The following is a 27,534-nucleotide window of genomic DNA, read 5'->3' on the forward strand; positions in this document are numbered from 1 at the left end:
ATTGAAAAATAAATAAATAAATCTTCCCTGCAACCTCTTAGCAAAGTTCAAAGTGGGAAATGGATCACAGAAGCCAGATAAAAACATCCTAAACATCTTCATCTCCTGACTCTCCAGTGCCCTCCACACCAGAGTGTGGCCAAACTTCTCACGTCTCCCCCGTCTCTCAAAACTACCCCCAAATTTCCAAAGAACTCAGTCTGGGCTTTCGTCTCTCATGAACCACCTATTTTCTTTCCTTGTCTAATCCTTCCCTGTTCTCCAGATATAAATTGATTTTGTCTTTTTGAACTTCTTTCATTCTCTGCTCTCAGAACTAGCAGGCAAACTCAAAAACTATGGGGTGGAGGGGAAGATGCCATTTTTACCCATAACTCGCTTTTATCTGTGTAACATATGCGACACCTTACCTAAGATACTGTGCACACCCATATATATGTACCGTGATGATCCCACTTCTGTAATTTTACATAGGAATAGGTGGCATGCAAGGGGCTAAGTGCAAGAAAACAAAGCATCTTCTATGCTTTTGTGAATGTTTGGTTTTAAATGCACACAGAAACATGTTTCCACACATATTCAACAAAATACCTCATGCTCTTTTGAAGACAAAGAACATAGCTGTGACTGTGTTAGTCATTTAAGAAGCGATTTTCTCCACTGTGAAAACAGAGCCTGGGGAAATGTCTGTAAAGATGCTTTACAGCCAATTATGAAACTTGACCCTTTCCTCGTCTGGTGCACTTTACTCTCTTGTGCTGTGTGCAAAGGGTCGGTACCCTTATTTTGCATAATTATAATTCAAGCAAGTAAGCATTCTTTGTGCTATCTAGGCAGCCAGCTTTCTTCTGTAGACCAGAACATGTGTGCAGAACACCACAAAAGTGCTCCAGCCCCTAGTAACCATAGCTGATGTTCCTTCAAAGGCAAACCATACCCCATTTAAAGTAAAATGTTCAATGAAAATATACCTGGGACCTGCCACCTTTCATGTATTCACACAGATTTGAGTAGATGACTTCTGCTATCAAATGGTTCCTGGGTGTAGGTTTTGGAAAAGAAAGGGAACATATGAGTCACTGAATACAGGTGAAAGTGTGAACTCTCCTCCTCTTTCACCCCATCAACCTAAGGCACGGAATGGGGATGGGGTGAGGACACCAACACCAACCACGATCTTCTTCACCAATTCCTCAGGCCAACCCTCTAAAATACCACCCTGAATGCCAGCCAACTGCTTCTCATAAATCAACATCATTGGGATATAGTCCAGCCACCCTGCACACACCTATGCACATGGAGGCGTCCACATCCTATGCTCCAGGAAGCTGACTGTCTATATGATTTGCTAAGCAGCTCCTTTGCGCCTTTTCTGTTTGTCCATCATTGTTTTCCTCAGACCTTAATCATAAAGATGAGATCATTAGGCAACATTCAACTTAGCTCCTGATTTCTGCTCTTCTAAGTATACGTAATACCTCGCCTAACGTGTTGACTCCTTTCCTGGATAAGCAGGAATAAGAATGAAGAATTAAGTAAAGAATGACTCACTCTCTACCCCTAGCTTCCCCTAGGAAAATGTGCAGGCGGACCCTGTGGGTGCAGGCAAACCACAGGGCCAAGAGAACATCCAGCTAAAGGTGGACCACGTGAGCAAGACAGCATCCCAGGGAAGATGGGTAGAAGTCAGCGGTCCTGCACACAATGGAAAAATGACCTCCTGCCTTAATGGTTAACTGAGATTGTTTCCCCTTTTTCTCTTTAAAAATTGTCCTGGCTGAGCAAAATCTTGGGAGTTGGTCTCTGGATGCAAGTCCACCTTCTCCCCAGATTGCCAGCTTTTCTGAATAAAGCATCTTTCTTCTCTACCAAAGCTTGCCCCTCGATTTATTGGTTGTTGAGTGGCCAGCAGCCCAACCTGAGTTCAATTACACTAAGTATCTTCACCTGTAAATTTAGGTTCTGGAAATGGGAACAGTGCTCACTGAATCCCAAACACATCAAGAAATATTGTTGTGATTAGAGTCTTAGCCAAATAATGGCTAAAAAAGGAAAGTTGTCTACTGAATGGAGAATACACATTGACACTGTGGTTGTGAACATATATAAGCAATAAACTATTTTTTTCAAAACTAATAAAGCTTTGTGTTTCTTTGGTTTTCTTTTTAACATCTTTATTGGAGTGTAATTGCTTTACAATGGTGTGTTCGTTTCTGCTGTGTAACAAAGTGAATCAGCTATATGCATATGTATATCCCCATATCCCCTCCCTCTTACGTCTCCCTCCCACCCTCCCTATCCCACTCCTCCAGGTGGTCACAAAGCACGGAGATGATCTCCCTGTGCTATGCAGCTGATTCCCACTAGCTATCTATTTTACATTTGGTAGTGTGTATATGTCAATGCCACTCTCTCACTTTGTCCCAGCTTACCCTTTCCCCTCCCCGTGTCCTCAAGTCCATTCTCTACATCTCTGTTTTTATTCTTGTCCTGCCCCTAGGTTCATCAGAACCATTTTCTTTGTTTAGATTCCATACATATGTGTTAGCTTACGGTATTTGTTTTTCTCTTTCTGACTTACTTCACTCTGCATGACAGTCTCTAGGTCCATCCACCTCACTACAAATAACTCAATTTTGTTTCTTTTTATGGCTGAGTTATATTCCATTGTATATATGTGCCACATCTTCTTTATCCATTCATCTGTCGATGGACACTTAGGATGCTTCCATGTCCTGGCTATTGTAAATAGTGCTGCAATGAACATTGTGGTACATGACTTTTTTTTTTTTTTTTACTTTGGCATGAAACGTATTTTTCACGGAATTGTGTCCTTACTTTTAATAAACGCAAAACTGAAACAAACTTTAACAAATATGGTATGATACCACTTATATGTGGAATCTAAGAAAATGATACAAATGAACTTACCTACAAAACAGAAATAGACTCACAGACATAGAAAACAAACTTACGGTTACCAAAAGGGAAAGGAGGTGGGGATAAATTAGAAGTTTGGGATTAACATAGACACATTACTATATATAAAATAAACAAAAAGGACCTACTATATAGCACAGGGAACTATATTCAATATTTTGTAATAACCTATAATGGAAAAAAATCTGAAAGAAAAACATATAACTGAATCACTTTGCTGTCTACCTGAAACATTATAAATCAGTTATACCTCAATAAAAAAACCAAAACAAGCTTTAGTATTTTGTTCTAATTATCAATGTAAACATTTTTTCAGCTTTACACTTATTAGCCTCTCAATTTCAATATATATATGTCTACATATCTATATATATCTATGTGTGTCTATTCACAACTTTAGCCATTAGGTAATTTTTTCTAACTTTGGTCTGATTAGTTGATGAGGTCCTAATCACAAGACAATGTCTCGTCTTCTTCCTGATCTTAGTGGAAATGGTTTCAGCTTTTCACCTTTGAGAACAATGTTGGCTGTGGATTTGTCATATATGGCCTCTATTATGTTGAGGTAGGTTCCCTCTATGCCTATTTTCTGGAGAGTTTTCTATCATATATGGGTGATGAATTTGTCAGAAGATTTTTCTGCCTCTATTGAGATGATCATATGATTTTATCCTTCAATTTGTTAATATGGTGTATCACATTGATTGATTTGTGTATATTGAAGAATCCTTGCATTCCTGGGATAAACCCCACTTGATCATGGTGTATGATCCTTTTCATGTGCTGTTGGATTCTGTTTGCTAGTACTTTGTTGAGGACTTTTGCATCTATTTTCATCAGAGATATTGGTCTGTAGTTTTCTTTTTTAATGACATCTTTGTCTGTTTTTGGTATCTGGGTGATGGTGGCCTCGTAGAATGAGTTTGGGAGTGTTCCTCCCTCTGCTATTTTTTGACGAGTTTGAGAAGGATAGGTGATAGCTCCTCTCTAAATGTTTGAGAGAATTTGCCTATGAAGCCATTTGGTCCTGAGCTTTTGTTTTTTGGAAGATTTTTAATCCCAGTTTCAATTTCAGTGCTTGTGATTGGTCTGTTTATATTTTCTATTTCTTCCTGGTTCAGTCTTGGAAGGTTGTGCTTTTCTTAGAATTTGTCCATTTCTTCCAGGTTGTCCATTTTATTGGCATAGAGTTGCTTGTAGTAATCTCTCGTGATCCTTTGTATTTCTGCAGCGTCCGTTATTACGTCTCCATTTTCATTGCTAATTCTATTGATTTGAGTTTTCTCCCTTTTTTTCTTGATGAGTCTGGCTAATGGTTTATTAATTTTGTTTATCTTCTGAAGGAACCAGCTTTCAGTTTATTGATCTTTGCTCTTGTTTCCTTCATTTCTTTTTCATTTATTTCTGATCTGATCTTTATGATTTCTTTCCCTCTGCTAACTTTGGGGAATTTTGTTCTTCTTTCTCTAATTGTTTTAGGTGTGAGACTAGGTTGTTTATTTGAGATTTTTCTTGTTTCTTGAGGTAAGATTGTATTGCTATAAACTTCCACCTTAGAACTGCTTTTGCTGCATCCCATAGGTTTTGGGTCATTGTGTTTTCATTGTCATTTGTTTCTAGGTATCTTTTGATTTCCTCTTTAATTTCTTCAGTGATCTCTAGGTTATTAAGTAGTGTATTGTTTAGCCTCCATGTGTTTCTATTTTTTACAGATTTTTTCCTGTAATTGATACATAGTCTCATAGCGTTGTTGTTGGAAAAGATACTTGATACGATTTCAATTTTCTTAAATTTACCAAGGCTTGATTTGTGATCCAAGATACGGTCTATCCTGGAAATGATCATTAATGGTGCATGTGAAGTTCATCTCTTCCAATCTCACCTAACCTGCCTCTCTTTGGCATTATACACAATTTACTGTTTTGAAGAATTATTGGATCCTTTTCTTTACCATGCATCAAAATAAAATAGGTGGGAGTTTGGGGGAAATGAACATAGAGAAAGGCTTTTCATAAAGTATGCCTTTTTCCTGCAGGAAGAAAGATCTCAGGGTGGATCAGTAGGAACCAATTAGAGAAGCTGAATTCTTGGGAAGCAACAGCAAAGAAAAGTAAACCACCAACATTTTTCTTGGCTCAAGTGCAGATGGCTTTTGTTGATCGCTTATTTTCTTTCTTGCTTATTTATGTTCCACTTTATTTCACAAAGGACTTGAGATAGCTTTCAGAAAACACGCAGCAAGATAAAGTTGAAAAAGTAATGGCAAAGGGAAAATATAGGTGTGTAAATCAAAGCTAAGAGGAGAGATTAATACAGAGAAATATACGTTATTCAGTGCTACCCACCACTAGAGTCAATAAAAAGATTTTAGGCTTCCTTCCAATCAAAGTCAGGCAGAGAGAATTATGAAACCTATTTAACATTGTTTCCTTAGTGTTTAAAGTACATACTTTAAAAACAGTTTTTAGGTAGATGACTTTTGCGAGAAGGGGCACTAGACTGTAACCCCTTCTCAATAAACCAGATTAACTGATTCTTTCATGGACCACAAAGACAATCATAAAGTTGCTGTGTCTTTCTGATTTTAAAAATAATTTTTAAAATAATTTTATAGTGTGTATATGTACCCATACCAATGTATAGTAATGTTGAGGAAGGTCTTATATCATTTTGTGAGAAGAATGTAATATTGATTCCAAACTAAGGGTCATGCCAGAGGAGAAATGTGTAGGGACATTCCACTTATAAAATTCACTACTTCACTAGATTGAAGGAGAAAATTTAAAAGACTCTCTCAATTTTTTTATGCAGAAAAGAAATTTCATAAAATTTGAAAGCTGTTTATGGTTTATGAAAAGAATATCTCTTATCCACCTAGAAATGTCTAGTTAACTTACAACAAACATTATGTTTAACAGAGAGACTTTAGCTGTATTCTAGTTACTGTCAGAAACGATACCGGGATGCCTAGAAATATTAATAGAACCAACTGATAAATCATTCGATCTACTAAGAGAGCTTAGAAGGGTGACCAGATGTAGGACCAAACAGAAGAAATCAATAGCAGTTCTTTATACACCTCTCTTAAGTGCAGGATATTCAACCCCTATAATTTCCTAGGATTGCTGGAACAAAGTGCCACAAACTGGGTGAGTGAAAACCACAGAAGTTTATTGTCTCACAGTCCTGGAGGCCAGGAGTCTGAAATCAAGGTGCCTGCAGGACCGTGCTCCTCTGAAACCTGTACGAGAGGCTCCTTCCTCGCCTCTTCCTAGCTTCTGGTGGTTTTCTGGCTTCTTTGGCATTCCTTGGCTTGAAGCTGCATAACGCCAATCTCTGCCTTCGTTATCACCTGGTGTTCTTCCTGTGTGTCTGTCTTCATATGGCCATCTTCTTATAAGGACACCAGTCCTATTCAATTAGGGGCTCACCCTACTCCAGTATGACCTCATCTCAGCTAATTACATCTACAAGAACCCTATTTCTAAATAAGGTCACATTCTGAGGTCCTGGGGGGTTGGGACTTCAACATATGAATTTTTGAGGGGGGGAGATACCATTCAGCCCATTACCATGCTCATCTGCAGCAGAATACAGCAAGTGCCCTAAGAGTGGACCAGGCGAAAGATAAGAGACGAGAGTGATGTCTTGTACCCCAGCACCTTATGAAAGGCGGAGAGAGCACTTCAAATTGACTTCGTAAGCACTTCCCTGGTAGCGCAGTGGTTAAGAATCCACCTGCCAATGCAGGGGACACGGGTTCAAGCCCTGGTCTGGAAAGATCCCACATGCCACGGAGCAGCCAAAGCCCGTGCGTCACAACTATTGAGCCTGTGATCTAGAGCCCGCGAGCCACAACTACTGAGCCCACGTGCTGTAACTACTGAAGCCCACATGCCTAGAACCCATGCTTCACAACAAGAGAAGCCACTGCAATGAGAAGCCCGTGCACCGCAACGAGGAGTAGCCCCCGCTCGCTGCAACTAGAGAAAGCCCACACAGCAACAAAGACCCAACGCAGCCAAAAATAAAATAAATAAATTTTAAAAACAAATTGACTTGTAAATTTGGTGATGGCAGAAAGCATATTCCAGGTGGAGAAAAATCATCGAATTTTTGACATCAGAAATAGTGGAAGAAAGTGTGTGAGTTAATGCAAATATAGATTGAATGAAGAGAAATTGAAAAAATTAAATTCAGAAAAAATGCTGAGGAGGGTCTTGAAGGCATTGGTACTTGAGCAATTAGGAAATCGGACTCTTCCTCGTTTTGGCAGGAAAGAGCCTTTTGCAGGAAAGAGCTCTCTGCAGGAGGCCCCTCTTGTCTCGTCGTGAACCTTAAACCAGGCGCCTCCATGCTCCACTCGTCTCTGGCCCTAGCACACCTTTCAGATCTCTTGATCACACAATACCTTGACTAACTGTTAGTTCTTTCCATAGAACAGAGAAGTAGAAATGAAGAATAAGTAATTAACAGATGACCAGATCTCTTCCTTACCTCCCGCTTCAGTCATCTCGTGAAAAAACCGTGTGAACAAAATAGCATCAAATGAAAGACTGCAAGAAGTCGACAAGCCGGCACACAAGCCTGCACACAGTGGGGAACGACAACTCTGACCCCTTATCTCAATGACTAACTGAGATCACTTCTCTTTTTCCTTTTAAAAACTGTCATGGCTGAGCAGAATCTTTGGAGGTGGTTTCTGGGGGACACCGAGTCCACCATCTCCCCAGATTGCCGGAATGCTGATTAAAAGCAACTTTCCTTTCTACCAATATTTGCCTCTCTTGGGTATTGATTTTCAAGCAGCAATCAGCCAGACCTGAGTTCGGTAACACTAGTCCAATCTCTACAGACATTCAGTTACTCGTTCTTCTTCTTTTCTTCACTCTACTGATTTGTATTGAGTGACCAGCACAAGCTATTCCTGGTTCTGGAGACATAGCACTAAACCAGACTCTCATGACACTTGCACTAAATATGGGAGGGATCAGACCATAAAAGGCAAATTCCTATCATTTCAGTATGTGAGAAATGCTATGATGACAGTCAAACAGAGCAAGGGCAGAAGGCATCTCTGAGGAAGTAGCTTTTGACTGAAGGATGGCAAGGGGCCAGAAGTGCAAAAATCTAGGGAAAGTGTGTTCTAGGAAGATGGAATGGTAGGTGCAAAGGCCCTGAGGCAGGGAAGATTAACAGACTGCCTGGAGCACAGAGTGTGGGAGAACACTAGAAGCCAGTAGCCAAGGACCAGATCACATAGAGACTTGGTCAGGAGAAGCCTTCAAATGGCAATGAGTTTTAAACAGAAATGCTAATATTCAATTCACGTTGGTCATGTCAAGGTTTGAGGGGTGTGGAAAAATACAATAATATCACCAAATATTGTCAGCAAAGCTGATCGTTGGGGTGCTCAGAAGAGACCTGACTCTCGTTGGAGTCTCCTTCTTGATTTCACAACTATTCCAAAAAATAAAAATCAATAAGATATGCTTCTGGATGTGAAAATATCTATACTTAAATGAAAAAAGACAGGAATGGGACAGACATCTTGTTTCATACTTCATAAACTTCTATATTGTTTGAATTTTTCCAGTCTTGTATTCATATACTACCTGTGCCATTTTTTAAAAGTGTGGCTAAGATGGCAACAGCTCATTTTAACTAGTTCTTCAAAGACAGCATCCATTTTAAGTGTCTTATCTGTAAACCCGTCCCAGACATACCTCCCTGAGGTTACACCCGTAACGATCTAATCAGATTTCAGGTGTTCCTGAATCCCCTTAATCATATATCCCCGGGCAGGTTCTTGGCTTCGATTATTTCTTCATGAACCGACAGCATCATGACTTTTTTTTTCCTCTGAAAAAAATGGTGGGACTTCTCTGGTGGCGCAGTGGTTGAGAATCTGCCTGCCAAAGCAAGGGACACGGGTTCGAGCCCTGGTCCGGGAAGATCCCACATGCCGCGGAGCAGCTAAGCCCGTGAGCCACAACTACTGAGCCTGCGCGTCAGGAGCCTGTGCTCCGCAACCAGAGAGGCCGCGATAGTGAGAGGCCCGCGCACCGCGATGAAGAGTGGCCCCCGCTCACCGCAACTAGAGAAAGCCCTCGCACAGAAACCAAGACCCAACACAGCAAAAATAAATCAATAAATAAATAAATTTATTAAAAAAAAGAAAAAAGAAAGAAATAGTCACAAGACAAGGCAGCTCCCATTCTACCACGTAACAGCTTAGAATACCATTCACATGTCATGAAAATTCCTAAACATTAAAAGGGAAACACTTTAAAAAAATGGTGCAAAAATTTTAATGTACAGAAAAAGACAAACAGTGAAAAATAAATTTCCCTCTCTCTCCTGTCCTTCAGCCACCCAATTCCCCTCCCTTGTCATTATCTTGAGTATCTTTCTAAAACAGCAGTCCCCAACCTTTTTGGTACCAGGTTCCAAGGTTTCCTGGAAGACAATTTTTCCACGAGCAGGGCGGGCAGAGGGGGTTGCTCTGGCCGTAATGGGAGCAATGGAGCGCAGCAGATGAAGCTTCGCTCGCTCACCTCCTGCTGTGTGGCCCGGTTCCTAACAGGTAGCCGTCTGTGGCCCTGGGGTTGTGGACACCTGTTCTAAAGCATAGGTTACCATTGTGTTCCTCACTTTGAAAGTAATACAGAGACAGCTGCTTCATTTTTGTTCATGGCTACATTTTATTATTTTTCATCTATGTACTGTAACTTAACTAAGTCTCCCTTGGATGTGTCTTTAAAGGTTTCCATTTTTTTCCTTCTACGAATAACGCAACAAGTATCCTGGTACACACATCATTTTGCCCCTGCAGGATGCATAGATTATATCAGAAATCTTCCTAATTTTATTCTTAGAAGTTAATTTTGATCCTAGTTTGAGGCTCCCTTAATACTATGTGTTCTGTTTAAACTACTCCACCTTGGTGGGTTTACAATAAGAGTATGTGTTATGAACTGAATTGTGTCCCCTCAAAATTCATATGTTGAAGGTTTAATCTCCAGTGTGACTGTATTTGGAGATAGGACCCGTTAGGAGGTAATTAAAGATAAAGGAGGTCATTAAGGCTGAGGCTCTGATCCAATATAACAGAGGCCCTGATCCAATATTACAGAGGCCCTTATAAGAAGAGAAAGAGACCGAGGATGTTAGCACACAGTTAAAAGGCAAGACGATGCCTGTCTGCAAACCAAGAGGCCTTAGTATAGAGAGGCCTCAGGAGAAACCAAACCTCCCAAGACCTTTATCTTAGACTTCCAGCCCCCAGAACTGGAGGTATAAATTTAAATAAAATAAATAAATTTCTGTTGTTCAAGCCATTCATTCTGTGGTATTTTGCTATGACATCCTTAGGAAACGAATGCAGTGTGTACTCTTGACAGATGATGGACTTAGAAGTTACTTAAATTGTTTAGTATGTTACACCATATTTCTTAGTAATTGATCCTTGATATTTATATAATTAAAAACTAAATATTACAATACTTTTTTCTTTATCACTGGAGGCTTAATTCAGTATCACATTATTTTAGGTTAATTAGTCTAACAAATATTAAAAAACAGTTATTACTTAAATCAGTTGACAATGTAGGGTAGATTGAGGGCACCATGCTGTTAGTTCAGGTTCTTGGCAAGTTCTAAAGATACTCTCACGTTGACGAAACCTGAGTCACTGATTAATACAGCAAGTCAGTAAGGCTCTGTTTTAACTTCAGGCATCTTTATGAAAATTGGTCTTTTTTCCTTTGACAGCAAAGAGAACCATGAGTCAAGTCCAAAGAGAAATCTAAACAGACCAAATCTCACCTTTCCAAAGTGTAAGGTGTGTGTGTGTATACATATATATATATATGTATACACACACACATATACACACACACACAGTATACACAGTGTCTACTCAAACAGTATTTATTAGGAAACTAGAGTATGTGCCAAGCCCTATGATCCATACAAAGTATGTTTGGGGTCTACAATCTGAATCTAATATTCCTCTTAGAAATGAAGGCAGAAGATCTTGATTAGGTAAGTAGACCAAAACAGCGATTTTTTTCAAGCCAAGGTCTTTTTTGGTTTAGCCAACATAGCAAATTAAGCAGACCTGCTTCTTCTTGGAACACTCATGCCACTGGAATAGAATAAATGCACCATGAATGGGAACAGAATGATTTATGAGAGAATTTCACCTGTAATTCCTTGGACGGCTCTTTTAGGTTGTTATCAACTCCCTTTACCTTTATGCCTTACAGAGTGAAACAAACAACCTTAAAGGAAATGGTCAGTCCCTCACCTAATTGTTGTCCCTATTTAATACAAATTTTTAAATGGGCTACCTTGTACAGTATCCCATATCTCTCAGAAAAAAAGAATAAAGGCCACCATATACTACCACTCTGTCAGTCAGCTTAGGCTGCCATAACAAAATACCATAGCCTGGGTGGCTTACACAGCAGAGATATATTTTCTCACAGTTCTGGAGGCTGGAAGTCTGAGATCAGTGTACCAGTATGGTCCGGGTTCTGGTGAGGGCTTTCTTCCTGGTTTGTAGACAGCCACCTTCTCACTGTGTTTTCACATGGCAGAGAGAGAGCTCTGGCATCTCTTCCTCTTCTTGTACTGATCCTATCATGAGACCCACACCTTCAGGACCTCATCTAAACATAATTAACTCCCAAGGACCCCATCTCCAAATACTGTCACATTGAGCGTTAGGACTTCAGCATATGAGTTTGGGGGATACAATTCAGTCCACAGCAATCACCAATGTTATCTCGCCTATGTGTAATGGTAGACATTGTCGACATTTATTGGGGTTTGTACTTGCCCACAAATACCCTGGCTGTCCCTACTCTGCCATTGTTTCAAGTCCTTATTGTTTGTCCCAGGATTACTGACATAGCTGCAGTTCTCCCCATGAACCAATTAACTCTGCAGGTTGCTGCACAAAAGTCCCTCCTCGAAAATCTTCACTGGCCTACAGCATTGCTGCATGTCAGAGCTCCACCACCGGCAGCTGCTGTGTGCTTTAAGCAACTTATTTAAGCTCTCTGTGCCATGGGCATAATAATAGTGCTTCTATCAAAACAGGTAGTACATTCTTAGAAGAATGCCTGGCTTTTAAGGGCAACATGTGTGCTGGTCAGTGCTGTTATTGTAAATGACAGACCTAGCCTTTTCAGTGCTCATTTCTAATTATTTATATTGATATACTCTGTACTTAGGTCAAACTCATGGCTTGCTAGTTCCCATATGCGTCTTGAACCTTCCCATCCCTCATTTGTTTGCCCTACTTCTAGAATACCTGCCTCCAAACACCTTCACCTGTCAAAACCTTACTAATTCTTCAAAACACATCTCAAAATGTCATCTCTTTCTTGAAGCTACTCTACCCTTTGCACCCATTTCCCATCCAACCATGAGGAGTCCCTCCTGCCATGATACACAACATCATGGACTTTTGGTATCTTTATTACTATTCTGTCTTGTGTTCATGGTTATTTTTGTATGGCTGGATTGTAAATCACACCAGGGCATAATTATTTGTGTATCCTTGAGAGCCCCCGCCCATGGAAGACCATAATTAAAGCTAGTTTAATAAAAATAACTCTAATCATAAAACAAGGGAAACTGTTCAGAATTTATTTTTGTATTTTATTAAGAGATTTTTAGGGCACCATCTAGAAGAAACTCTATGGCCACAGGAAGGACAGAACATTTATGGTAAAAACAAGAAGACAATGCATAGACAGAAAAGAATTTAACAACAAAGGTGTAAATCATCACCTCATTTTTCTGAGCTCAGTAACCAAGATGTTCTCCATCTTTTTTCTTGGATGACATTGAATAAAATATCCACGTGACCATCTTAAAAATAGAAGAAGTTACTTAAAGTCAGAGAATAAGAACCAAAGAGGAAAGTGTGATAAAGCCCAGGTGGCAGAGAGACAGCGCAGAGCAGACGGACGGATGGAGGGAAGCCTTAGCAGTGGGAGCAATCAGACGCCGCAGCAGCACCTGCAGACCAGCCCGCTTAGCAGCAGCATTGCTTCTGGCAGCAGCTCTCGTGCTGGCAGCAGCCCTTCCACAGCCGCAGCCACACGGGCTGCAGCTCCAGGTGCGGCGATGGCGGCAGACCGCGGGGACGCTGCAGCAGCCCCCAGGGCAGCCGTAGCATCAGGGACAGCAGCTGGGGCAGCAGCCGACCCGGGAGCATCTGCACGGGGCGCAGCTGCCGCCACCCCAGCCAAGGCAGCCACCACAAACACCTCTCACGGTGTCGGGAGAGGTGAGGAGGGAGACCCAGGAGGGGAGGGAGGTCTGGTGCCACCTTCTGCTGGCGAGGCTCTTCTATACCATCTTCAGGGGCTGAGCCCAGAATACACAGCTTGTGCCTTGTTGTAGATCCCACTTCCTATAAAAGACCTCACGAGGCCTCTTACGTCCTTCCTTGTTGAGGTCTTGTCCGGTGAATATTGCTATTTTAACCTTTACCTGTCTCTTAAGTCTATATTTGAATTAGAACACACTTCTAACAGTTGTGTGCCCGTAAGAACTTTAATGTGCATGTACTACGTGTTTTGCCCCATCGTCTAGAGTAGCGCCTGGCCTGTCCTAAGTGTTCAACAGTCAGCTGTTGAATTAGATAAATGCCTGCATTGAAGATTTCAAAACAATCTTCATTTTGTATGACCATGAGAGTCTGAATCTAGGGCCAGATAAAAGTCCCATGTTTCTACATATACTTCTTAGTCATCGCGGGTTAGAAAAAAAAAGATTGTTTTTCTCTCTACTGGGATTCATTACTAACCCCTAAATTACAAAAACCTCTTGGAAAAATAAGTGAAAAGCCAGACCCCAAAGGGAAAGAGTAGCATCCCTAAATGTATTATATCTCATATTATACCTCACCTTAGAACACAGCTATGTTTATTTCTGGCTCCCTGAGATTCTTTGTTCACCAGAAGAATTGCTTGATCATTAAAAATTACAAAAAAAAAAAAACTTGTGTGATGTCAGATGCTAAAAATATAATTTTGTGTAGCCTACTCCTAAGTCATCTGCTGAGAGGGAAGTTCCTACTTGTTGTCTGTCTGTTAATTAACTGGGAAAACAAAAATAAAAAAGATTTCATCCGGTGGCTGGCCTTCTCTCATGCCTCTCCAGGTTTAAGAGCTGTGGCCAGCCCAGCGTTTCAGCCCGATCATAGCCCAGGGGAATGTTTATTTGAAATGACTGTCTCCATCTGGCTGGCTCTACCTGTTCAGCATTCTTCTTTCTCCCCAGGTAGCCTGCAGGTGTGAACGGGTCGTCCATAGAGATACGCTCTTGCTTGCCTGTCTTGAGAACTGAGGCCTGCCCGGCTGGTCCCAGGGCTCCAGGCAGCTCACAGGGGAGGGACCCACTGCACAGTCTCCCTCGAGACTTACACTGCAGCTTCTGGATCTGAGATGCCCGGGCTTTGGCGGGTCCGTGCTTCTCCCAGGATGTTGGTGTCCCTGGATTGACAACTGGCACCTCTTTGATAAGTTTACCTTTTAAAAAAAAAAAAATTTATTTATTTATGGCTGTGTTGGGTCTTCGCTTCTGTGCGAGGGCTTTCTCTAGTTGCGGCGAGCGGGGGCCACTCTTCATCGCGGTGCGGGGGCCTCTCACTATCGCGGCCTCTCTTGTTGCGGAGCACAGGCTCCAGACGCACAGGCTCAGTAGTTGTGGCTCACGGGCCTAGTTGCTCCGCGGCATGTGGGATCTTCCCGAACCAGGGCTCGAACCCGTGTCCCCTGCATTGGCAGGCAGATTCTCAACCACTGCACCACCAGGGAAGCCCAAGTTTACCTTTTGAAAGCAAGAGGAAGAAGACTGAAAATGGCCTCCTTTGATCTACTCCTCACCCACCGGCAGGCTGTCAGGACTCTCCCAGCCCTCCAATTCGGGTGCCCGGCATCGTGGAGAAACTCTTCTGCACTTGTGGGAACTCGAACCATCTACGATGATCATGTCTGAGATGCAGGCAACGTTCTGAGGCCCCTGGGGCTGCTTTTTCCCTACACGTCGGCCATCACTTTTCTACATCTGAACTAAAGATGTAACACACAACTATTTCATCCCTAACAGAAAACTCAAGGTTATTAGGCTGCTTGCTAAAAATAGCAAGTTATCATGGCACAGGTACTCGAGAAGGAAGTAAGTAAAAGGTCTTGGGAGATTCTTCTGTGGAAATTGGGCTAAAAAAGGGGGGGCTGTCAGTATATAAGGGCCTCCCCCAGCAGAAGGCGGCACCAGACCTCCCTCCCCTCCTGGGTCTCCCTCCTCACCTCTCCCGACACCGTGGGCAGCTGTGGCTGTGGAAGGTGTGGTGGCTGCCTTGGCTGGGGTGGCGGCAGCTGCGCCCTGTGCAGATGCTCCCGGATCGGCTGCTGCCCCAGCTGCTGTCCCTGATGCTACGGCTGCCCTGGGGGCTGCTGCAGCGTCCCCGCGGTCTGCCGCCATCGCCGCACCTGGAGCTGCAGCCCGTGTGGCTGCGGCTGCGGAAGGGCTGCTGCCAGCACGAGGGCTGCTGCCAGCACGAGAGCTGCTGCCGGAAGCAATGCTGCTGCTAGGTAGCCGATGGGCTCTGCCTCTAGGGTAAGAGATGCTGGGAGCTCAGCTCACAGCATTTGGTAAGACTCTCCTCCATCCCTCCAGCCCTCTTCCTCCTGTCCCAGGTACCTTGATGCCTTGGAACTGCTCTTCTGCCCCTTTTAGGCTTAAGTTTCAGGGCTTGTTCTTTCCCTTCAGTGTGGTGTCATGATGACAATTTCTTCTCCCTGTATCTTCAGAACTTAGCATAAGGAGGTATTTATTCTCTGTCATCTTTGTAATCTTGTCTCCTCTTGGAAAAAAAAAGATGAAAGACCAGCATACATTACCAACATTAGTGCGTGGGATCACAGCCACTCGTGTCAAAAATCTATTTATGTTATAAACATAACGAAGTAAAATCATGATAGGTAATATTTCGTTTTTTTGAAAACATTACATACGATGGATTTTTTGTTCTTTCCTGCTGTACATTTACTAACTTTTTCCCCGTTTCTATGTTTTGTTAAAAAAGAAAAAGGAACTCTTTCTTAATTAAAAAATGATCTTTCCTTATTCTAATGTGTCTCTCTGTTCTATGAGTTGTATACCAGCCCATGGGTGAGGCCAATGGCACAAAAGACGAAGAGTGATGCTCAAAGATCGGGATAGGTTTCAGTTAATGGTCCTCTACTGTCCTATATCTGGTTTTACAATAAAGATAGAAATTTGGGGGGAAATCCCCAACCTTTAGTTGTCAATATCATTGAGGGAAATTCCTGTGCTCTCCTACAGATGCTGTTGTGACGTCTGTGTCTGCATCTGAGTTCTGGTTTTAAGAGTTGACAGCCCCATTGTGGCTGGTCAGAGCTTCACTCTCTCTATGTGCTTTTTACTCACTCATTCAGCCAGCAAATACGTACTGTATTAGGCCAGATATTCAGCCAAGCACTAGAGGTCTGAGGCTAAACAACCACTTGCCTTCAAGGAGTCAACATCAGAGAGGGAAATGGAGAGTCAATTACAGCACAGCTTTCTATTTCAGTTTTCTTAGTCTGGTCACCTTTTCTCAGTGATTGATTCTATATCAGCAATTCAAATAGACTTTTGGGTACATTATTGCTGCCACTTTGATGAGTACCAATGTAAGAGACACTCAATTCACTTCCTGTATAAGCCAACCAAGGGAATAGTTGACACCTTCCACAGGGCTTTTCATCCAGCCTCCCAGCAACAAATGACACAGTTGACCACTCCCTCCTCCCTGGTAACACCACCGTACCCTTTTTTCTCTCCTTCCTATTCAGGCTTTTCTGAGGGTCCTTTCCCAGCATTGGTACCCAAGGCTCAGGACTTTGCCCTCTTCTCCATCATTCTACACCCTCATCTGATCTCTACTCTTTTTTCTTTCCCATAGTACTCACCACTTTCTAACATGCCATAACATTCATGACTTTACCACGCTTACCCTTTGTCATTCTCTCTGCCTCACCCCACACCCAACTAGAATGTACAAAGATTCTCACTCTTGCTCACTGACATTTCTCTAGCACCTAGAACAGTGACTGGCACATAGTAGGTACTCAAGAAATAGCTTCATAATGAACAGATGATTTTTTTAAAACTTTTTTAATCATAGAAAATGTCAAACACACACAAAAGTGGAGAACAGTACAAGAAATTCCTAAGAACCATCACCCAAGACAACAGCTGTTAACACATGGCTCATCCCTTGTCATCTATGCCCTCACCCACCCCCCTCCCACCACTGGATCATACAGAATGGAGTCCTCACATCATCTCCTCAGCAAATATATTTAGGTTTCTATGAATGAAAGAATTCCTCATCATCTATCTCTGGCTTAGACTATGGCTAAGAGAGATCAGAGAAACACAGCAGTAAACTTCTCAAGGTCCAAGGTGAGGAGGTCTCTCGGGGAGATGTGTAGAGGAAATGCATAACATTTCCTTTAAGAAAACTTTAGTTTTCCCTGAGAGGGCCCTACAGTTTATTCATTGCCACTCCTGTGGTGCACCCTAGTAATTTATAGGCAGACTTCTTAAAAGTCACGGGAGGATGAGAATAGAAAATCTAAGCCAATAGGACTTAGTGACCCAAGACACCTGGGGAGACTTTTAATCAATTCCATTCTCACTAGGAGCCTTTAGAAACCAAGCAGTGTTCATCTTTGGAGAGAGTTTTCTATTCCCAGCAACAAATAAAGAGAAAAAGTTTAAAAACAAAAATCTATTTTAACCAATGAGAACTTCATAATGCTTTTTTAAAAATCTCTGCTTAATAAAAAGTATTTAATAAATGGACTATTTGTATTAGAAAATTCTCAAAGCTCCAGAAAACCACCACCTCACCACCGTTCAAAACAAAAACAAAAACAATGGCTATAAACATTGCCTCTGGAACTAGGATATTCTGACAAAAATCCAGGCTTCTCTATTTACCAGTCTTATTTCCTTCAGTCTCACTTTATTTGCAACATGGGAATCATGACTGAGCCTCTCTCATAAATTTTTGGAATAGATAGATTTATACGAAATGACATATTTGTAAGCAGATGATCGACACTGCATTCTGCTCATCTTGCTTTATTTCGTTGGGTATCAACATACTACTTTCAGTTGGTCTTTTCAGGTACAGAGTTGTTTGCCCGCAGACCGCGGATTCCCGCCTCTAGTTCAAAGGTTCTGGAAGCTTGTAAAGAGCCCACACAAAACTTTGGGGCGGGGCCACCGGCTCCAAGAAGGGCCGGCCACGCCCTTGCCCCGCCTCCGGGCCCGCCCCCGCTGCTACCTTTAGAGCCTGGCTTCATCATACCCGACTGCTGAAGGTGCTGGTCCCGGGGGCTTGATATCCCGGGCTGTGAGCAAGTTGGCGAGCAGAAATCCTCTCCTGTAGGTAAGAACGTCTCCAGGAGGTAAATTAATTGAAGAAATACCTTCATGCCTCGGCCGCCTCGCCACTCCTTCCCCCAGTTTCGGGAGCTTGAGCGGGGCAGGTACCTGCGCTGTAGCAGGAGGGTTCGGACTGGCCTGGGTTACATCCCTGGGCCTTTGGCGGACAGCCAGCTGCTTCCTGCTGCTACTCCCCCTCGGATCCATAGCTCTGCCATCCACAGTGCTGAGATTTGCCCAAGTAGGTTTGACTAGAATTGCTACTTTCAACCATCTGGAAAAGCAGATTAAATAAAACCTGAATTCTGGTAAAGGGCCAGCATTCCCCATAGTTACATCCATGGTCACAGCTTTTAACTAAAAAGAAATCTTAGCACACAATTCCAAATCCCCATCCAAGAATGTCGAAAAGGTCCTAGTGAGGAAAAGAAAGGGGACTTTAAAGGTAAGAGATCCGGGACCCTATTGAGACTACTTTAACTGAAATTTTAAAATAATACAGTCGTATCTTACGACAATATTTCTGGAAAGGATACCTAATTCATTAAAAACGTGTAACAATTACTTATCAAGTCCATGTTGCTGCCGTAAATATGCAAAAGGTTTGAGCTCGTGGAGCGCTTAAAATATGAAAAGGGTGAAGGAAATAATGTTTTCTAAAAATACACAGAAGTGTTTTGCTTCTGCAGACAACAGAACATATTGGTGTCTCGTAAGGCAAAATGTATGTCTTCGTTAAGGTACGTGTTTTAAGTAGACCAAAACATAACTTCCAAATACAGACATACTTCCCTTTATGGAGTTTTTTAGATACTTTTGCTCACTTCTGTGTCTCTGTGTCACATTTTGGTAATTTTCACAGTACTTTCAACTTTTTTATTATTATTGTATTTGTTATGGTGATCTGTGACTTTTGATGTTACTACCACCACTTGCTGAAGGCTCAGATGATGGTTAGCATTTATTTAGCACTAAAGTATTTTGAGATGCTGTGGCCTTTCCCGTTGCGGAACACAAGCCCCGGACGCGCAGGCTCAGCGGCCACGCTCACGGGCCCAGCCACTCCGCGGCAGGTAGGATCTTCCCGGACCGGGGCATGAACCCGTATCCCCTGCATTGGCAGGCGGACTCCCAACCACTGCGCCACCAGGGAAGCCCAGCATTAAAGTATTTTTAAATCAAGGTATGTACATGGGTTTTTTAGACAATGCTATTGCACACTTAATAGGATACGATATAGTGTACACATAATTTTTATATGCCCTGGGAAACCAAAAAACTCCTGTGACTCACTTTATTGCAATACTAGCTTTATTGAACCCACTTACGGTAGCTGGGAAGTACGCTTACATGTTTTTTTTTTTCAAGCTGTCTTAGTGGTAGCTGAAATGGACAAAAATACTAATTTCTTTCGGTCATTGTTGGTTATGGCCCAACAGTGTTTTCTCAAGGTTAGGTAATGGTAAATGCAATTCAAGCCTAAGTATTTAGAGATGACTTGATTTGGCTCACTGCCCCTTAGCAGTTTAGGTGAAATTAGCTACTGTGTACCTTTCTGAAATTACTGTCTCTGAACTATGAGGGCCCAGCTGTGTTCATTCTGGTTGGATATGCAAGGCGTGCTTGCATGAGGGAGACGGGAAGGAAGCTGTGTTGAGCACCTCATATGGGCCAAGAACCAAATGGAGCAGTTCCTGAAATAACCTTATGGGGTGGGTGTGATTATCCCCATTTTTTTTAAATTAGTTAATTTATTTTTGCTGCGTTGGGTCTTCGTTTCTGTGCGAGGACTTTCTCTAGTTGCGGCGAGCGGGGGTCACTCTTCATCGCAGTGCGCGGGTCTCTCACTATCGCGGCCTCTCTTGTTGCGGAGCACAGGCTCCAGACGCGCAGGCTCAGTAGTTGTGGCTCACGGGCCTAGTTGCTCCGCGGCATGTGGGATCTTCCCGGACCAGGGCTCGAACCCGTGTCCCTTGCATTGGCAGGCAGATTGTCAACCACTGCACCACCAGGCAAGCCCGATTATCCCCATTTTTAAGAGGAGGTTGGAAAAAGTTAAATGCCTGCCATCAGCGGGCGGGGCCAGGAGGAACATGGGCTTCAGACTCTAAACCTATGCTCTTTCCACGGGACCACACTGGCTACCGCAAACACAAACCTAGGGAAAAGAATTAAATAAACAAAATATGCACAAAATAGATAACTAATGAGAAAGTGCTGTATAGCACAGGGAACTCTGCTTCACTTTGCTGTACAGTAGAAACTATGACAACATTGTAAAACAACTATATCCCAATAAAAAAAAATTAAATAAACAAGCGTAATGCTGGGTAGTCTGCAGTGAGATGTCAAAAGATCAGAGCTCATTCGGTAATTTAACAACTAGTTGCAAATCATTTAGATTCAGAAGAATAAATTGGAGGTTATTTGCACGGGCTGGAGGCACAGTGAATACTTAAGTATTAAAAGATACTTTTCAGAAAGAGATAGTCATGACTCTCATACAGATTGAAAAATAAACACATGTTAAAGGTTTTATTAACTCATTAATGAGGAAACTGGTAAGGCTGTTAGAACCAGATCAAAGGAGAATCCAAAGAATTGGTAACATTTATAGATCAGGAATGTTGAAATGGAGGTAAAACTGGTTTTCCATGGAGGTGAGGGGAAGAAGGCTATACCTTCCTTGGACAGCACTCATTTTCATGTCTACAGACAAGAGTTATTTCACATTGCTTCTGAGTTACTACAATTACTGTGCAGAGTTGCAAAATAGCTCAGACGATGCCTAGTTTTTCCTTGAAGCACTTTTTCCCTCCACCTCCACCCCACCCCGTGCCTTTGACTAATTACCACACTGCATTTCAGTGGTTAGATGTGATGGGGTGACTTCGCCAGGGTGATGGTTTGATAGGCATATTCCTCCAGCTGCACCTAAGACCAGATTGATCTAAGCATAGACATACAGAGAATAAACAATCTGGGAGGGGATGATTAATTCCTCAGCATATGTTTCGTGCAAGTAAAAAAAGAGTGCCACATATGATAAAATGGAATTCAAAGGGTATAGTTTAAAGGTCACCTGTATCTACTCTTGCTGTAGTTTTGACCAAAAGCAGAACTATTCGAGCCTGCATATTGAGTATCTGGACCTGATTACCTTTTAAAGTTGTGTGGAGTTTTGAAGTTGTGTGCTGCATTTCAGTGCTGATTCCATGGTTTTGGTTTCACTTTGGTTTGGTTTGGGGGAAGGGGGCTACCTGAAGGATTATGAGTGGGTGGTGGGTGATATAGGACTACTTCATAGTTTCCTTAGATTCTAAGTCACTTCATACAAAATTCTAGAGAGACTAAATTAGATTACTTTAGTAATAGCACTCAGAGGGAAGTGTTTTGTTATTTTTACCTCCCTAATTATCTGTGTTTTAGAGAGATCTGAATCTCTTTGTCTGTTTTATTCAATGGCATTCTAAAGAGGGTGGCTACGGAACAGGGTGGGTTCCAGAGTACGAAGCCATCAGAAGGCGGGTGAGGTTTGGTGAATATAAAGCCATTGCTTCTGACAGCTCCATTCTGAAGGAGGAGGGCTTGAAACGCCAATGAAAGGAAGGGGCATTGTGACAGGGACTCGCAGCGGCTGGCAGCAGGAAGGAGCCGAAGCTGGATCTCAAGGCAGGAAACTGGACTAGGTTCAGGGCACAGAAGGAGCAGGTAACTCTGATTCTATCTGTATTATTTTGAAGGATGTTGTATGTGCCCAGACTTACAAAGTTTGTTGGCCTGTCCTAGATTTGATTTATGGTCACTGTTTCCATTCCAATATTCTAGGACAGACCCAGTTTCAAAGATGATGTTCTTTTTTTGGATTAAATAGAGGCCTTGCCCCGATGTAGAATTTGGAAAAACCTTAGTTGTTGCACCAATAAGAAAAGTGCAAATTTTGGGGAGTCCTACACGGCAAAATGCTCTGATGGGGGGGAAGCAGGTGTATTTCTTTTAACTGAGGTATAATATATACACAATATAAAGTATAGATTTTAAGTTTGAGTGTTTATAATTGTATACACCCATGTAACTATAGCTTATCAAGATATAAGATATTTATCAAGATATTATCAAGATATTTCATCACCCCCAGAAAATTCCCTCATGCCCCTTTACAGACGGTTCCCACCCCACCTGCCCCCAGAGGTGACCACTGTTCTGATTTCTTTCAGTAGGAGAATCATATAAGGGTGTCCCTTTTGTGTCTGGATTCTTTTTAGGCAGCATAATATTTGAGATTTATTTTGCCTTATTCCAAGTATCAATGATTCGTTCTTTTTTTTCAAATTATCTTTATTGAGGTATCGTTTACTTGCGTATAATAAAATGTACATACAATGCAAATGAATTTTGACAAATGTAAGTTTGTAATTGCGCTACAATCAAGATGTAGAGCATTTTCATCACTCCAGAAAGTTCCCTTGTATTCCACTGCAGTCAGTCCCTCCCTTATCATCTCCTACCCCAGGCAACCGCTGATCCAATTTCTACCACTACAGATTAGTTTTGCTTGTTTTAGGACTTTATATGTATTAATGGAATCGTACAGTTTTAAGTCTTGATTCTTTGGGACAGCATAATGTTTTCCACATTCAACCAAATTTTTGCAATAGTTCATTCCTTTCTATTGCTGATTAAATCAGTATTGGTTACTTAAATATACAGCATTGTTTATTCATTCACCTTTTAATGGACATTTCAGTTGCTTCCCTTTTTTTTCTTTTGCTATTATGAATGCTTGAACTTTCTTGTATAGATTGCCAAAAGGTTTTCCAAAGAGTTGGTACCATTTCACATTCTCACAAACTACGTGTACAAACCCAGTTGCTCTAAATCTTTGTGAACATTTGGTATGCTAGTGTTTTTGTACTTAGACCTTCTAGTGGTTGGGAAGTGTTCTCTGTCGTTTTTCTTTCCAGTTTCTTAATGGTATCTCTTGAAGAGTAAATATGGTTTTTTTGATGAAATTCAATGTATCGCTCTTTTTCAAGTTGTGTCCTTGCTGTCACTGCAATGAAATATTTGCCAGCCCTTAGGTCACAAAGATACGTTTTCTTCTAGATGGTCCTCTATGATACTAGAGTTTACGAGGTCAAATTCGTTTTTCTGCAGAGAGTGAGACAGAGATAAGTAAAATGCATTTGAAATACAATGAAGTCACAGCTAAAATGCAGTAGCTCACTAGAAACTGCTGCAATCACCCTCCAGCCCTGATTTTGCAGCAGAGAACAGTAACTAAGCGGTTCCCTGGAGTCACTTCCCCAGCCCTTCCTCCAGCACTGCCTTGTCTTGACTTAAGCAGACTGCAGCTCTTTGAGCTGGATGTTTTACTCAAAGTCATATTTTCTTCTGTTTTAGTAGGAAGTAGATTAAAAAGCATAATTAGTTGTTATTCTCAATCAGCAAAAAGCGAATGTTTCAGTTTTCGGTGGTTACATTTTTGATTTGCTTCTAGCTGGTGAGAAGCTTGGCCTGGCAGTGTTGAAAACCCAAAAGGGGAGCGTGAGCTTTTTGGAAAATGTAACAAATATTGGTTCTACCTCTGTTTTTACAAAAGCTTTGGGCCTTGGGGAGTGAAACCTTTTGCAAACGTCATCTACTTGCCCCGCTGCCCAAGCCCTTTGGAATTTAGAGGCTGTGAGATTCATAATTATTTTAAATTATCAATCTCTTGCTCTGTTATTTGAGATAGGTGTTCTGACTACAGTGAAGGTTCTGAAAATTATGCCCACTTGTCGGGTGCTGGTCGTCTTGTCAAGCACCCTCTCCGAGATGAATAGAATGATTAGTAAGGAGGGGTGGATAGGAACTGGGTGGAGACGGAGGCTTCTAGATAGTTTCCTTCAAAATTATTAGCATCTCATTGAGCTCTGGCAGCATCTTCTAAACAAGCATGGAAGAGGATATAATAAAATGAATCCTTTCTGCTGACCCAGTCCCTTATCTCCAGGCCCTCTGTTGTGGGAACCATTGCAAAACTGGTTTGGGGGAAGGTCTTGACCCCTGCCTCAGGGAGCCCCGCAGCTCTGAAAACTTTGGCTCTGGGAGCAGAATTCCATCTTCTGGGAGTGGGTGGGGGGATGTGATCAACTAAGGTCCTTTTTAGCTAGGAAATCCACCCAGATCTCAGAGCCAGGAAGCCTACTGGTGTGCGTCAATTTCTACAGTTCTTGCTTTTTAATAGCTGCCTGTCCTATGCCACTGGAAATATGTATTTAGAAATTTGCGGCCATAAGAATTTTTATGTATATATTCACAGCCTATGGATTAGGAAATAGGACACTGTCCATGCCTGAAATTTAGATGAAGTCCAAGTTGTCATAGGCCCAATACGGGTCCCTGTGGTATACAGGAATAATACATGAAAATTTTTATGTGCACAAACATGGAAAATGTTTATTTCACACAATGAGTCTAAAAGTTAAGACTAACTGAAGGACATACAGCAAAGTGGAGGGCTCTGGACTCCGTGGTAGAGGAACCAGGAAATGTGCATTCTAGGTTAACCTTGAAACTCACTCAAAATGGGATCCTGGCAACAAAGTCAATATTTTTGTTTGCTTTCCATTAAAAAAAAGTTTTATTTTCCCCATACCATAGAATTATAATGACAAATGAACTTCTTTTGTAGTCAATATAAGAAAAATGGGAGTTTCAGGGATTATATTATAAATTAGGGAAACACTTAGGATTATTCCTAAAGCTATGCACATTCATATAGAAAAGAGTGTTGGCCTGAAACCAGTTGGAAAGATTTAAGGATGTGATTAAAGAACAAAAGAAATGGAAAAAGTCAACAACATAGTAATTATTGGAATAAAAGAGAAGAGGAAAAATTGAACTCTGATACCAAGACACTAAAAACAGTTAAGAGGTTGCATAGAAAGAAATTTTTCCAAGGCAGATGGAAACAACCAGCCCAACTTGATCATAGTCGAAAGTAAATCTTAATTTTTTTAGGAGATGAAGAAAAGCCTCTGAGCACCTCAAAATGAAGTCAGATTAGAAGGGGATTGTTATGTTAAGAAGGTTACTGTCTCCACATACCTTGAAGAAAGGGAAGCAGCGGTAAAAATGTGGGACCTTCTAGGACTAGATCCAAATTAGAGATTGAGAGATGCTGAAGATTTAACAGTAGAATATGAAGGATCCCTGGTGGGATGGCTGTGGATTTTAAAGAAAAAAAGTCATTATCCCCCTGCCAGCAAAAAGAGAAAGGAACACATAGATCCCAAAGTCATTTAGGTGGGTCGCTTCCCATCACAAAGGTGTTGGTGACCTTTGGGGTTCGTTCCAGGTCACATGGGCTGGCTGGTCACCCCAGTGGTGCACATGGCAGTGTACGCCCAGGGCCCGTGTGGTGTGCCCCCCATGTGTGCAGATAGCACAGCTGGGTCTGGCCTGCGGGGTAGGAGGCACAGGGAGACTGCAACCTGCCTGGGGCCACCGTGGCTCAGGAGTGACGCAGAGGATAAAGCTCAGGGCTCACCTGCTCCATCTGCTGTGTCAGCTGGAGTTCGCCCTCTGAAGAGTGCGCCAGGGCATCCCAGGCCACCAAGGAAGTCTCTATGGTCGATGTAGCTGCTCCGAGTCTCTGCTGATTCATACAGCCTCTCATGTTACTCGCGCCGTCTTCATTTGTAGATTTTGAGTCACGGTAGCCAGATAGGCTGACTTTTGTTTGGAGACTGTCCTTTTTTTTTTTTTTTTTCTCCTTTAACCTATTGCCCGCACAGTGTCCTTGTACCTTTTTTAAAACAGTGACGGAGCATGTGAGTAATATGTGAGAATTACTGCCACAGGAGCAGCTTTGGAAAGGATTATCTTATTTGGAAAATGCAGAAAGGGGAAAGAAAAACATCTTTCAAAAGTGCCAACTCAGAAAATCAACCTGATTCATGTCCTCAGGTTAGATTCAATGAAGCAAAGGGAAGCTTAGAGCTCTCTTTAGAAGGAGGATAATTTTATGGGGTTCAAGTGGAATGATAAGTGGTCAAGTAGCAAAAAACCCAGCCTGTTCCAGAATGGTACGTTGCCCTGAAGGCTGTGGTCGTTCCAGATAGAATAGGTGTTCTATGATGATGTAAACAGGTGTGCTTATGAGGGATGTCATTCAATATTTAGTCTTATTCTTTCCTCTGAAACTTCTAACCCACTGGCTGTATCCACAGCAATAATGTACAGTGTGGTCATATATACAGTTGACCCTTGAACAACATGGTTTTGAGTTACACAGGTCTGCTTATTTACAGACTTTTTTCAATAGTAAATACTCCAGTAGTTCCCAAGCTGGTTGGTTGAATCCGCGGATCCAGAATCATGGATAGGGTGAAACTGCGAACACAGAAGGCTGACTATTAGTTATACTTGGATTTTCAATGGCAAGGAAAGTAGGCACCCCTAACCCCCCGTGGTTCAAGGGTCAACTGTATTGATATATTCCAAACAGAAGTTTTGGAAAACACAGGCATACTCTGCAGTGCGCTTTGATAGTTAATGTTTTTCTGAAACATTTTTTTTTAATCCTGTTGGCAACCCACTAAAGTTTTTTGATACTGACAATCTGAAAAACACTATTTAAAATAAATTTGAATTGGAATTTTGAGGATATAGTCAGGCACTCTCAACACAGTGTAAGAGGAAAGATTACTGAACTTGTAATTAGAAAAACTGAGTCCAAGTTCAGGTTTTAATGTTGGTTAAATGTGAAAACCGGCACAAATCTTATTGCCTCTGGCCCTCAGTTTCCTTATATATAAAACAAGGACAATACCACCTCCTCTATCTACTTCACAAAATTGTCAAAGAAAAATTAAAATAATTTGCAGCCATTGTGGAAGACAGTATAGAGATTCCTTAAAAACTAAAAATAGAGCTACCACATGATCCAGCAATTTCACTCCTGGGTATATATCCGGAAAAAATGAAAACACTAATTCGAAATGACACCTGCATCCCAGTATTCATAGCAGCACTATTTATAAAAGCCAAGACATGGAAGCAACCAAAGTATCCAGCAACAGACAATTGGATTAAGAAGATGTGGTATGGGACTTCCCTGGT

The 27,534-nt window shown here is 41.8% G+C and overlaps 1 long non-coding RNA gene across 1 annotated transcript; it reads right to left on the reverse strand.

Moving 5' to 3' along the window:
* Positions 1-22,777: 22,777 nt before the first annotated feature.
* Positions 22,778-26,182, reverse strand: LOC113624528 (uncharacterized). The gene is made up of 3 exons (XR_003434372.1): positions 25,961-26,182; positions 25,519-25,635; positions 22,778-23,577 (listed from the first exon to the last, which is right to left on the reverse strand). It is a non-coding gene; the product is annotated as an uncharacterized LOC113624528 (long non-coding RNA).
* Between the last annotated feature and the right edge of the window lie 1,352 nt (positions 26,183-27,534).

The sequence above is a fragment of the Aethalodelphis obliquidens genome, unplaced genomic scaffold (genome assembly GCF_003676395.1).
Source record: "Aethalodelphis obliquidens isolate GAN/ISIS:26980383/991018 unplaced genomic scaffold, ASM367639v1 scaffold2, whole genome shotgun sequence".
Lineage (NCBI taxonomy): Eukaryota > Metazoa > Chordata > Mammalia > Artiodactyla > Delphinidae > Aethalodelphis > Aethalodelphis obliquidens.